This window comes from Acomys minous (genome assembly GCF_964271855.1).
Source record: "Acomys minous genome assembly, chromosome: 19".
In the NCBI taxonomy this organism is placed as follows: domain Eukaryota; kingdom Metazoa; phylum Chordata; class Mammalia; order Rodentia; family Muridae; genus Acomys; species Acomys minous.
Genome location: NC_140499.1, coordinates 7232573 through 7242070, shown reverse-complemented (window position 1 = coordinate 7242070; position 9498 = coordinate 7232573).

The following is a 9498-nucleotide window of genomic DNA, read 5'->3' as shown; positions in this document are numbered from 1 at the left end:
GCGGTTCTCTCTAGGATCATCTTGAAGTGAAGCGATGAACAGCCAGAACTATCCCAGGCCTCCAAAGGCCCTGCCTCCTGTTTTTAGCTCACATTTATACCTCCTCTCAGAATTTGTTCAAGGATGTTTTTCAGCTGGTTAACAACCAATCTTCCCCACACGGTGGTTTGACTTCTAAAGAGATAAACATCACCTGTTCTCTCAAAAGTCTTTTTTCTCATCCCCCTCCCTTGATCTAAACAAAAAACAGGTTTATCTCTCCTTCATGGAGAAGTTTAAAATAGTGATATTCTTTGCTATAAACACAGTTTTATAATTTCATTTTGTTAGATGCATATATAAAATTTTACATTTTTATGGGTTTATTTTTAGATAGGACCTTGAATTTTCTTTCTAGCCCAGACTAGCCTGGAAATTATAGTCCTTTTGCCTCCTCTCCCCTCCTCTAGCACTGTGGTTATAGCTGTTCCCAGTATGCACAACTAAGGCAATCAATTAGACCTATGATTTTCATAATTACGAGCTGATATGGTGGTTGGTAAATATTTATATCCCCAACACTCAAGAGGTGGAGGCAGGAGGATCAGCAGCTCAAGGCAAGCATTGGATACATAGTCAGTTAGAGGATAGCCTTAGCTACGTGAGACCATCTCTTAATAAACAAAACAATATTATTTTTTCTTGTTTTGTATATTTTAAAAATAAGTGTATTTTATTATGCTCCACCAGATTCTTTTTTTATTTTCCCCTTCCTTTTCTGCCATTTTGTTGTTGTTGTTGCTTTGTTTTGTTTTGCTTTTTGAGACAGGGTTTCTCTGTGTAGCCCTGGCTGTCGTGGACTTACTTGAGACCAGGCTGACTTCGAACTCAGCAATCCACCTGCCTCTGCCTCCTGAGTGCTGGGATTACAGTTGTGCTCTACCATGCCTGCTTTCTTTCTTTCTTTCTTTCTTTCTTTCTTTCTTTCTTTCTTTCTTTCTTTCTTTCTTTCTTTCTTTCTTTCTTGAGACAACTCACTAAATAGCCCAGGCAGATTTGGAAATTGTTACACAAATTAGACCACCTTTGATTTTTTTTTTTTTTTAAATCGGTGTCTATGTTGCTCTGGCTGCCTTGAAACTTGCTGTGTAAACCAAGCTGGCTACAAAACTGACAGAGATCAGCCCTTCCTTCCCCAGAATAAATGTATCAAATGATCTTTGAAGAAACAGATGATGCTGGCCCATTTATTTCATGTGAAACAGGAACTTATAAACCTTGGGCAGTGGGAGGGGTTTTGAGGGTGAAAGTGTTTGATTTGCTGGGTCTTGGGGCACCAGGGATATTTCAGTCCTAAAATGAGAAACATTGTACTTAGCTTTTTGGGTTTGTTTGTTTGTTTGTTGTTGTTGTTGTTTCGAGACAGGGTTTCTCTGTGTAGCCTTGGCTGTCCTGGACACTCTTTGTAGACCAGGCTGGCCTCAAACTCACAAAGATCCTCCTGTTTTACTTAATTATCTTATGGGTAGAGGAACTCCAGGTATGGCTAAAGGTCACTGGTTGGAAGCCAAGACACGAAGAAATCTTATTAGCATAGGGTGAGTGTATCCAGGAGTCCCCAGGTGTGGCCTGGTTTCTTATGAAGAAAGGCCCAGGCTTGTAATCCTCCTGAGGACTATGTGAGAGGTTCCCCAGATCAAGTGGAGATGGAACCCAGCTGAGAAAGGGAGTCTGTAATCTTATGCCAAGCTCAGAGGCTTGCTGGAAATGCCAGACTTTGACCTCAACATCAGGATCCCACATATAGCTTTTAAAATTATTATTATTATTACTTACTGGTTCATTATTTTAGTTTAGTTTAGTTTAGTTTGTTTTTGTTTTTTGGGTTTTTTCACACAGGGTTTCTCTGTTTAATAGCCCTGGCTGTCCTGGACTCTCTTTGTAGACCAGACTGGCCTTGAACTCACGAAGATCCACTTGCCTGCTTGGATTAAAGGCGTCTGCCCTTGGTTTTGTTTTTGTTTTGAAATTTCAGATGAAGAGGTTTCTACTTAAGTTTCCCAAGGCTTTCCAAGATGTAGAACTCTCACCTTTCTTTCCTTGTGCTTGTGGACCAGTGACATGGCTGAGCAGGTGAAGATGCTTGCTACCAAGCCTGAGGACCCGAGTTCGGATCCCACATATTCATGCATGGTGGAGGGAGGGAACTGATTCCCTTGAGCTGTGCATCCACACATACACATGCCACAAAACATAAACAAATAAATGCTATCTTTGTTTGTTTGAGACAGGTTTTCTCTGTGTAGCTTTGGCTGTCCTGGAACTCAATCTGTAGACTGAGGTCCCCTGCCTCTGTCTCCCAAGTGCACGCACCACCCATGCCTGGCTATAAATGTTATCCATTACAGTGTTTGTTTTTTCTGCTTCGGGGGAGAGTTGGTTAAAGACTTTCAACATTCTTTGGCAGAGCTTCAATGTACACCATTGGTAACACCATTGTGAAGAGTTTTACAAGGAACAGATCATGATCTAAGTGGTTCGGGGTTGGTTTGCTTTTTTGTTGTTGTTGTTGTTTTGTTTTTTCTTTTCTTTTTTCATGTTTTAAATTGGAAAAGTAATCTACATTCATAATGGCAGGGGACAGGAATATAGGCCAGGCACGGTGGTGCATGCCTGTAAACCCAGTATTCAGGATGCAGAAATCCGAGGCTAATCTGGTCTAGACAAATCTAAGTCTGCCAGAGCAACATAGTGAGACCTTGTCTCTAACACCCACTAACCAGGCTCTGGTTTCAGAACTTGGGAGGAGGTGGAGACAGGAGAATTAGGAATTTAAGGTCATTCTTGGCTACATACTGAACTCAAGACAAGCTTCGGCTCCCTGAAACCAGTCTAAATAAATCAATAAGTGAATGAAGGAAGGAAGGAAGGAAGGGGGAGGGAGAGAGGGAGGGATGGAGGGAGGGCACATTTGAGTTTACAGCTCACATCCACATTCTCAGTAGTGATGTGTTAGTTCTTTCATTCTTCATCTTCCTAAGATAAGACAACAATAAAATCACCACCGCCAATAAGAAAAGGATTTTAATTTGGAACAATGAAACAATGTAATTTGGAATTACTGATAATGATCTTAATTATTCAATAGTATATGTAATGACTGTTTAATCTTCAAAGAAGAAGCGTGCAAAATGTTAATGAAAAATTAAAGAAAATTATGCCTAGTGAAGGAGAAAATAGCCCAATATTTTTAGTAACTTCCATAAAATTAGTTCAACTGGGTGTGAAAATAATATGCTAGAGTGTTTTCCCTTCAGAGCAGTGACTGTATCAAACACCACAACTTTCACATTAGTACTCAGTAGGGAAACATTTTCTTTTTTACATATATTAACCAAAATTATCACTCTATTACAGATAGTTAGTATAGCTATAAAGCTTTGTGCATTCCAGTTGTACAAAATGGAGAGGAGTGTTGTGGATTAGTGTTATCTGAGGCTGGGGACAGTGCCCATTGGTGGAGTGCTTACCTACCATCTCCGAAGCCCTGGGTTTAACGCTAGCACAGCATACAAGACATGGTGGTGCACACCTCCGATCCCAGCACTTGGAAGGGGGCCATTTTATTAGCTACATAGCAAGCGTAGAGGAGCCTGGGGTTTATGGGTCCTGCTTTAAAACGAATCATAGCAAGATCACACCAAGCTGTTTCAGTTTTATTCCGAGCGCTCAGCACAGTAGCTGGCAGGTAAACGCCTATTGACGAGACACTTGTACTGACTGGCTTTGTAGTGTTATGAGACCTGCCTGGCTACTTTATTTTATCTTTGATATGCTAGTGTTTTGAAACATGATCTCATGACCCTAAACTCCTGATTAACCTGCCTCTACCTCCGAAGTGCTGTGACGGCTTAGAGATGCTTCTCTTTCTCCCCACCCCCACCTTTCGTGTCTGAAGATCCCATAGCCTCATAGAGGTACATTAATCTCAAAAAAAAAAAAAAAAAAAAAAAGTCCTTCATCTTCTACATGGTGATTTTGTAAAAAAAGAAAAAACAAAAAACATTAAGATATAATCTGAAACCTGCTTATGTCATATAGGTATGTAATAAAGTTCAAATAGCCACTACTTTTTGTTGTTGTTTTTAGTGATTTTCCTTTATTTATTTACTTATTTATTCTTGTATTTTTCGAGACAAGGTTTCTCCGTGTAGCCTTGGCTATCCCAAAACTTCCTCTACAGACCAGGCTGGCCTCAAGCTCAGAGGCAACTGCCTCTGCCTCTCAGTTGCTGGGATTAAAGGCTGCACCACCACGTCCCAGTGCCAGGACATTTTGATGAGTTGGATGCTATGGCGGTTTGATCAAGAATGTCTCCCACAGGCTCTGCTATTTGAACACTTGGCTCCCAGTTGCTGTGGCTTTGCTGGAGAAAACTCATGCCTGGGAGTGGGTGGGCTTGAAGGTTCAAGGCCTCACATTATTCCCAGTTCACGGATTCTTGCTTACCGCTCTAGACAGCAGCTCTCAGCGGCTCCCTGTCTGCTGCCTACGGCCACATTTCCCTGCTATGGTAGACATTGCGCTTATAGAACCATAGACCACACACCCACATATACTTGCATTTTGAAAAGGAAGCCAAATCTATTCAATGGAAAAAAGATAGCATCTTCAGGCCGGGTGTGGTGGTGCACGCCTTTAATCCCAGCACTCGGGAGGCAGAGGCAGGCAGATTGCTGTGAGTTCGAGGCCAGCCTGGTCTACAAAGTGAGTCCAGGATGGCCAAGGTTACACAGAGAAACCCTGTCTCGAAAAACCAAAAAAAAAAAAAAAAAAAAAAAAAAAAAAGAAAGAAAGAAAGAAAAAAAAAAAGAAAGAAAGAAAGAAAAAAAAGATAGCATCTTCAACAAAGGTGCTGGTCTAACTGGATGTCTACATGTAGAAAGATGCAAGAAGAGCCATATTTATCACCTTGCACAATCAAAGTGAGTCAAAGACGTCAACACAGAACTAGATACACTAAATCTATTAGAAGAGAAATTGGGGATCAGCCTTCAACGAATTGGCACAGAAGGCAACTTCCTGAACAGATCACCAACAGTTCAGGCTTTAAAATCAACAATTAATAAATAGGACTTCATGAGACTGAAAAGATTCTGTAAGGCAAAGGACATTCTCCCCCTGCAATTTCCCCCTATAGTCTGCCCCTGCACTCTCCCACTCCCTCTCCCCCTGCAATTTCCCCCTGCAACTTCTCCTTTGCCAGGAAGGCCTGGGAAGACATCTTATAGACACTAAGAAACCACAGATGTCAGCTCAGACTACTATACACAGCAACATTTTGAATCACCATAGATGGATAAGACAAGATATCCCATGACAAAACCAAATTTAAACAATATCTGTGCACAAACCCAGCCCTACACAAGACTGAAGGAAACTCCAATTAAAGGCAGTAAAATACACCCAAGAAAACACTGGAAATAAATAACTCCACTGCAGCAAAAACAAAAACAAAACAAACAAACAAAAATAACACAATCCCCAAGCCCCCAAAACAAAGAAAAAAACAATAACACACACATGCACGCACACACGCGCGCGCACAGACACACACTGCAACCATCAACATCAAAATATTAAGAACTAAAACAAAAATAAACAAACAAACAAAAACCAAGAACTAGCAATCATTGCTCATTAATATCTCTCAACATCAATAGACTTAATTCCCCAATAAAAAAAAAACCAGAGGGTAACAGAATGGAGACATAAACAGGATCCATCATTCTGCTGCATACAAGAAACATACCTCAGCAACAAAAATAGACACTACCTTAAAGTAAAGGGCTGGGAAAAGATTTTCTAAGCAAATTGACCCAAGAAGTAACTGTAGTAACTGTTCTAAAATCTAATAAAATAGACTTTCAAGCAAAATTGATCAAAAGAGATGGGGAAGGACACTTCATACTCATCAAAGGAAAAATCCATCAACATGACATCAATTCTAAATGTCTATGCCTCAAATACAATGGCACCCAGATTTGTAAAAGAAACAACTCTAAAGATTAAATCACACATTGATCCCCACACATTAATAGAGACTTCAACACCCCACTCTCACCAAAGGACAGGTCATTGAGACAGAAACTAAATGGAGAAATAATGACACTAATAGACGTCATGAATCAAATGGACCTAACACATAGCTATAGAACTTTTCACCCAACACAAAAGAATATGCCTTCTTCTCAGCATATAGTTGGTCACAAAGTAAACCTCAATGATACAAGAAAATTTAAATGATTGCTTGTATGTTATCAGACCACCACAGATTAAAGGTGGACTTCATCAATAACGGAAACAAAAAGCCTATACACATATGGAAACTGAACAACTCCATTCTCAGTTAGCACTGGGTCAGAGAAGAAATAAAGAAATTAAAGGCTTCCTAAAATTCAATGAAAATGAAGGTTCAACATACTCAAACTTATGGGATACAACGAAGGCACATAACAATAAGGGCCTTAATAAAGAAATTGGAGACAGCCCATACTAGCAACTTAACAACACACCTGAAACCCCTAGGTTAAAAAAGAAAGAAGAAGCAAACACAGACAAGAGGAGTAGAGGACTGGACATAAACAAACTCAGGGCTAAAAATCAATACATTCGAAACAAAGAGAACAATACGAAGAATGAAGAAAACCAAGAGCTGATTCTTTGAAAAAACTCGACAAGCTAGACAAAAACCTTAGCCAAACTAACTAAAAAGCAGAGAGAGAATATTTAAATCAAGAAAATCAGAAATGAAAAGGGAAACATAACAACAGACATTAAGGAAATCCAAAGGATCATTAGATCTTACTTCAAAAGCCTGTATTCCACAAAATTGGAAACATCTAAAGTAAATAGGCAACTTTCTTGATAGATTCCATTTACCAAAGTTGAATCAAGATCAGGTAAACAAGTTAAATAGGCAAATGACCATAAGGAAATAGTCATCAAAAGTCTTCCAACCAAAAAAAGCCCAGAGCCAGATGATTTCACCACAGAATTCTACTGGACCTTCAAAGAGATAATATCAATACACCTCAAACTATTCCACAAAATAGAAACAGAAAGAACATTGCCAAACTTGTTCTATGAGGCCACAATCACCCTTATATCGGAACTACACAAAGACCCAAAAGAGAAATAGAATTTCCCTTTTGAACATTGATGCAAAAATATTCAATAAAATACTTGGAAACCAAATCTAAGAACATATCAAAAATATCATCCACCATGACCAAATAGGCTTCATCTCAGTGATAGAAGAATGGCTCAAAATATGAACCATTCATCAATACAATCTACTATATAAACAAACTGAACACACACACACACACACACACACACACACACACACACACACGATCATCTCATTAGTTGCAGAAAAAGCATTTGACAAAACCAACACCCATTCATGTTAAATGCCTTAGAGAGATCAGGGATACAAGGCATAGAACCTCAACACAATAAAGGTAGTATATAGCAAGCCTATAGCCAATATCAAACTAAACAGAGAGAAACTTAAAGCAATTCCACTGACGTCAGGGACAAGACAAGGTGCCAACTCTCTTTATATCTCTTCAATATAGTACATTCAGTCCTAGTTAGAGCAATAAGACAACTGAAGGAGATCAAGGGAATACAAATTGGAAAGGAAGAAGTCAAAGTATCACTATTCATGGATGATGTGATAGTATACATAAGTCACCCCAAAATTCTACCAGGGAACTCCTACAGCTAGCTGATAAACATCTTCAGCAAAGTGGCTGAATACAAAATTAACTTTTAAAAAAATTAGTGGCCCTCCTGTATATAAGCAACAAATGGGCTGAGAAAGAAACTAGGAAAACAACACCCTTCACAATAGCCACAAATAATATAAAGTATCTTGGTGTAACTCTAACCAAACAAGTGAAAGGCTTGTATGACAAGAACTTCAAGTCTCTGAAGAAAGAAATTGAAGAAGATATAAGAAGATGGAAAGATCTCCTACACTCATGGATCAGTAGGATTAACATAGTAAAAATGGCCATTGTACCAAAAGCAATCTACAAATTCAATGCAATCCCCATCAAAATACCAACACAATTTTTTAAAGACCTTGAAAGAACAATGTTCAACTTCATATGGAAAAAAAACCCATAATAGCTAAAACAATCCTGTACAATAAAAGAACTTCTGGAGGTATCTCCATCTCTGACTTCAAGCTGTACTACAGAACAATAGTAATAAAAAAAACTGCATGGTATTTGCATAGAAACAGACTGGCAGACCAGTGGAATCAAATCAAAGACCCAGAAATAACCCACACACCCACATATACTTGATTTTTTTACAAAGAAGTCTACATGTAGAAAAATACAAAAAGAGCCATATTTATCACCTTGTACAAAGCTCAAGTCCAAGTGAATCAAAGACCTCAACATAAAACTGGATACACTAAATCTATTGAAAGAGAAATTGGAGATCAGCCTTCAACTCATTGACGCAGGAGGCAACTTCCTGAACAGAACACCAAGAGTTCAGTCTCAAAGATCAGCAATTAATAAATAAGACCTCATGAGACTGAAAAGATTCTGCAAGACAAAGGACACTGCCAAAAGAGCAAAGCAGCAGCCTACAGACTGGGAAAAGATCTTCACCAACCCTACATCTGGCAAAGGGCTAAGATCCAAAATATATAAAGAAATTAAACACTAATAAACTAAATAATCCAATTTAAAAATGGAGTACAGGCCAGCCGTGGTAGATCACACCTTTAATCCCAGCATTCAGGAGGCCGGGGCAGGCAGATCTCTGTGAGTTTGAGACCAGTGTGGTCTATAAAATGAGTCCAGGACTGCCAAGGCAACACAAAGAAACTTTGTCTCAAGACCCCCCCCCCCAAAAAATAGTACAGAGCTCAACAGAATTCTCAATAGAGGAATCTCCAATGGCAGAGAAGCATTTAAAGAAATGTTCACGATCCTTAGTCATCAGGGAAATGCAAATTAAAATGACTCTGAAATTCCACCTTACACCTGCCAGAATGGTACAACCACTTTGAAAATCAATCTGGTGCTTTTTCAGAGAAGTGGAAATAGCACTATGTCAAAACCCACCTCTACCACTCCTGGGCACATATCCAAAAGATGCTCCACCATACAGCAAGGACATTTGCTCATTATGTTCATAGCAGCTTTGTTTGTAATAGACAGAATCCGAAAATCTGGAACCAACCTATATGTCCTTCAACTGAAGAGTGGATAAAGAAACTGTGGCACATTTACACAACGAAATACTACTCAGCTATTAAAAACAAGGAAATTTGAATTTTGCAGGCAAATGGATGGAACTAGAAAAGATCATGCTGAGTGAAGTAACCCAGATCCAGAAAGACATGCATGGTATGCTCTCACTAATAAGCGTGTTTAGCCATATATTACAGGGTACTCATACTACAGTTCAGACCCAGACACTAAGTAG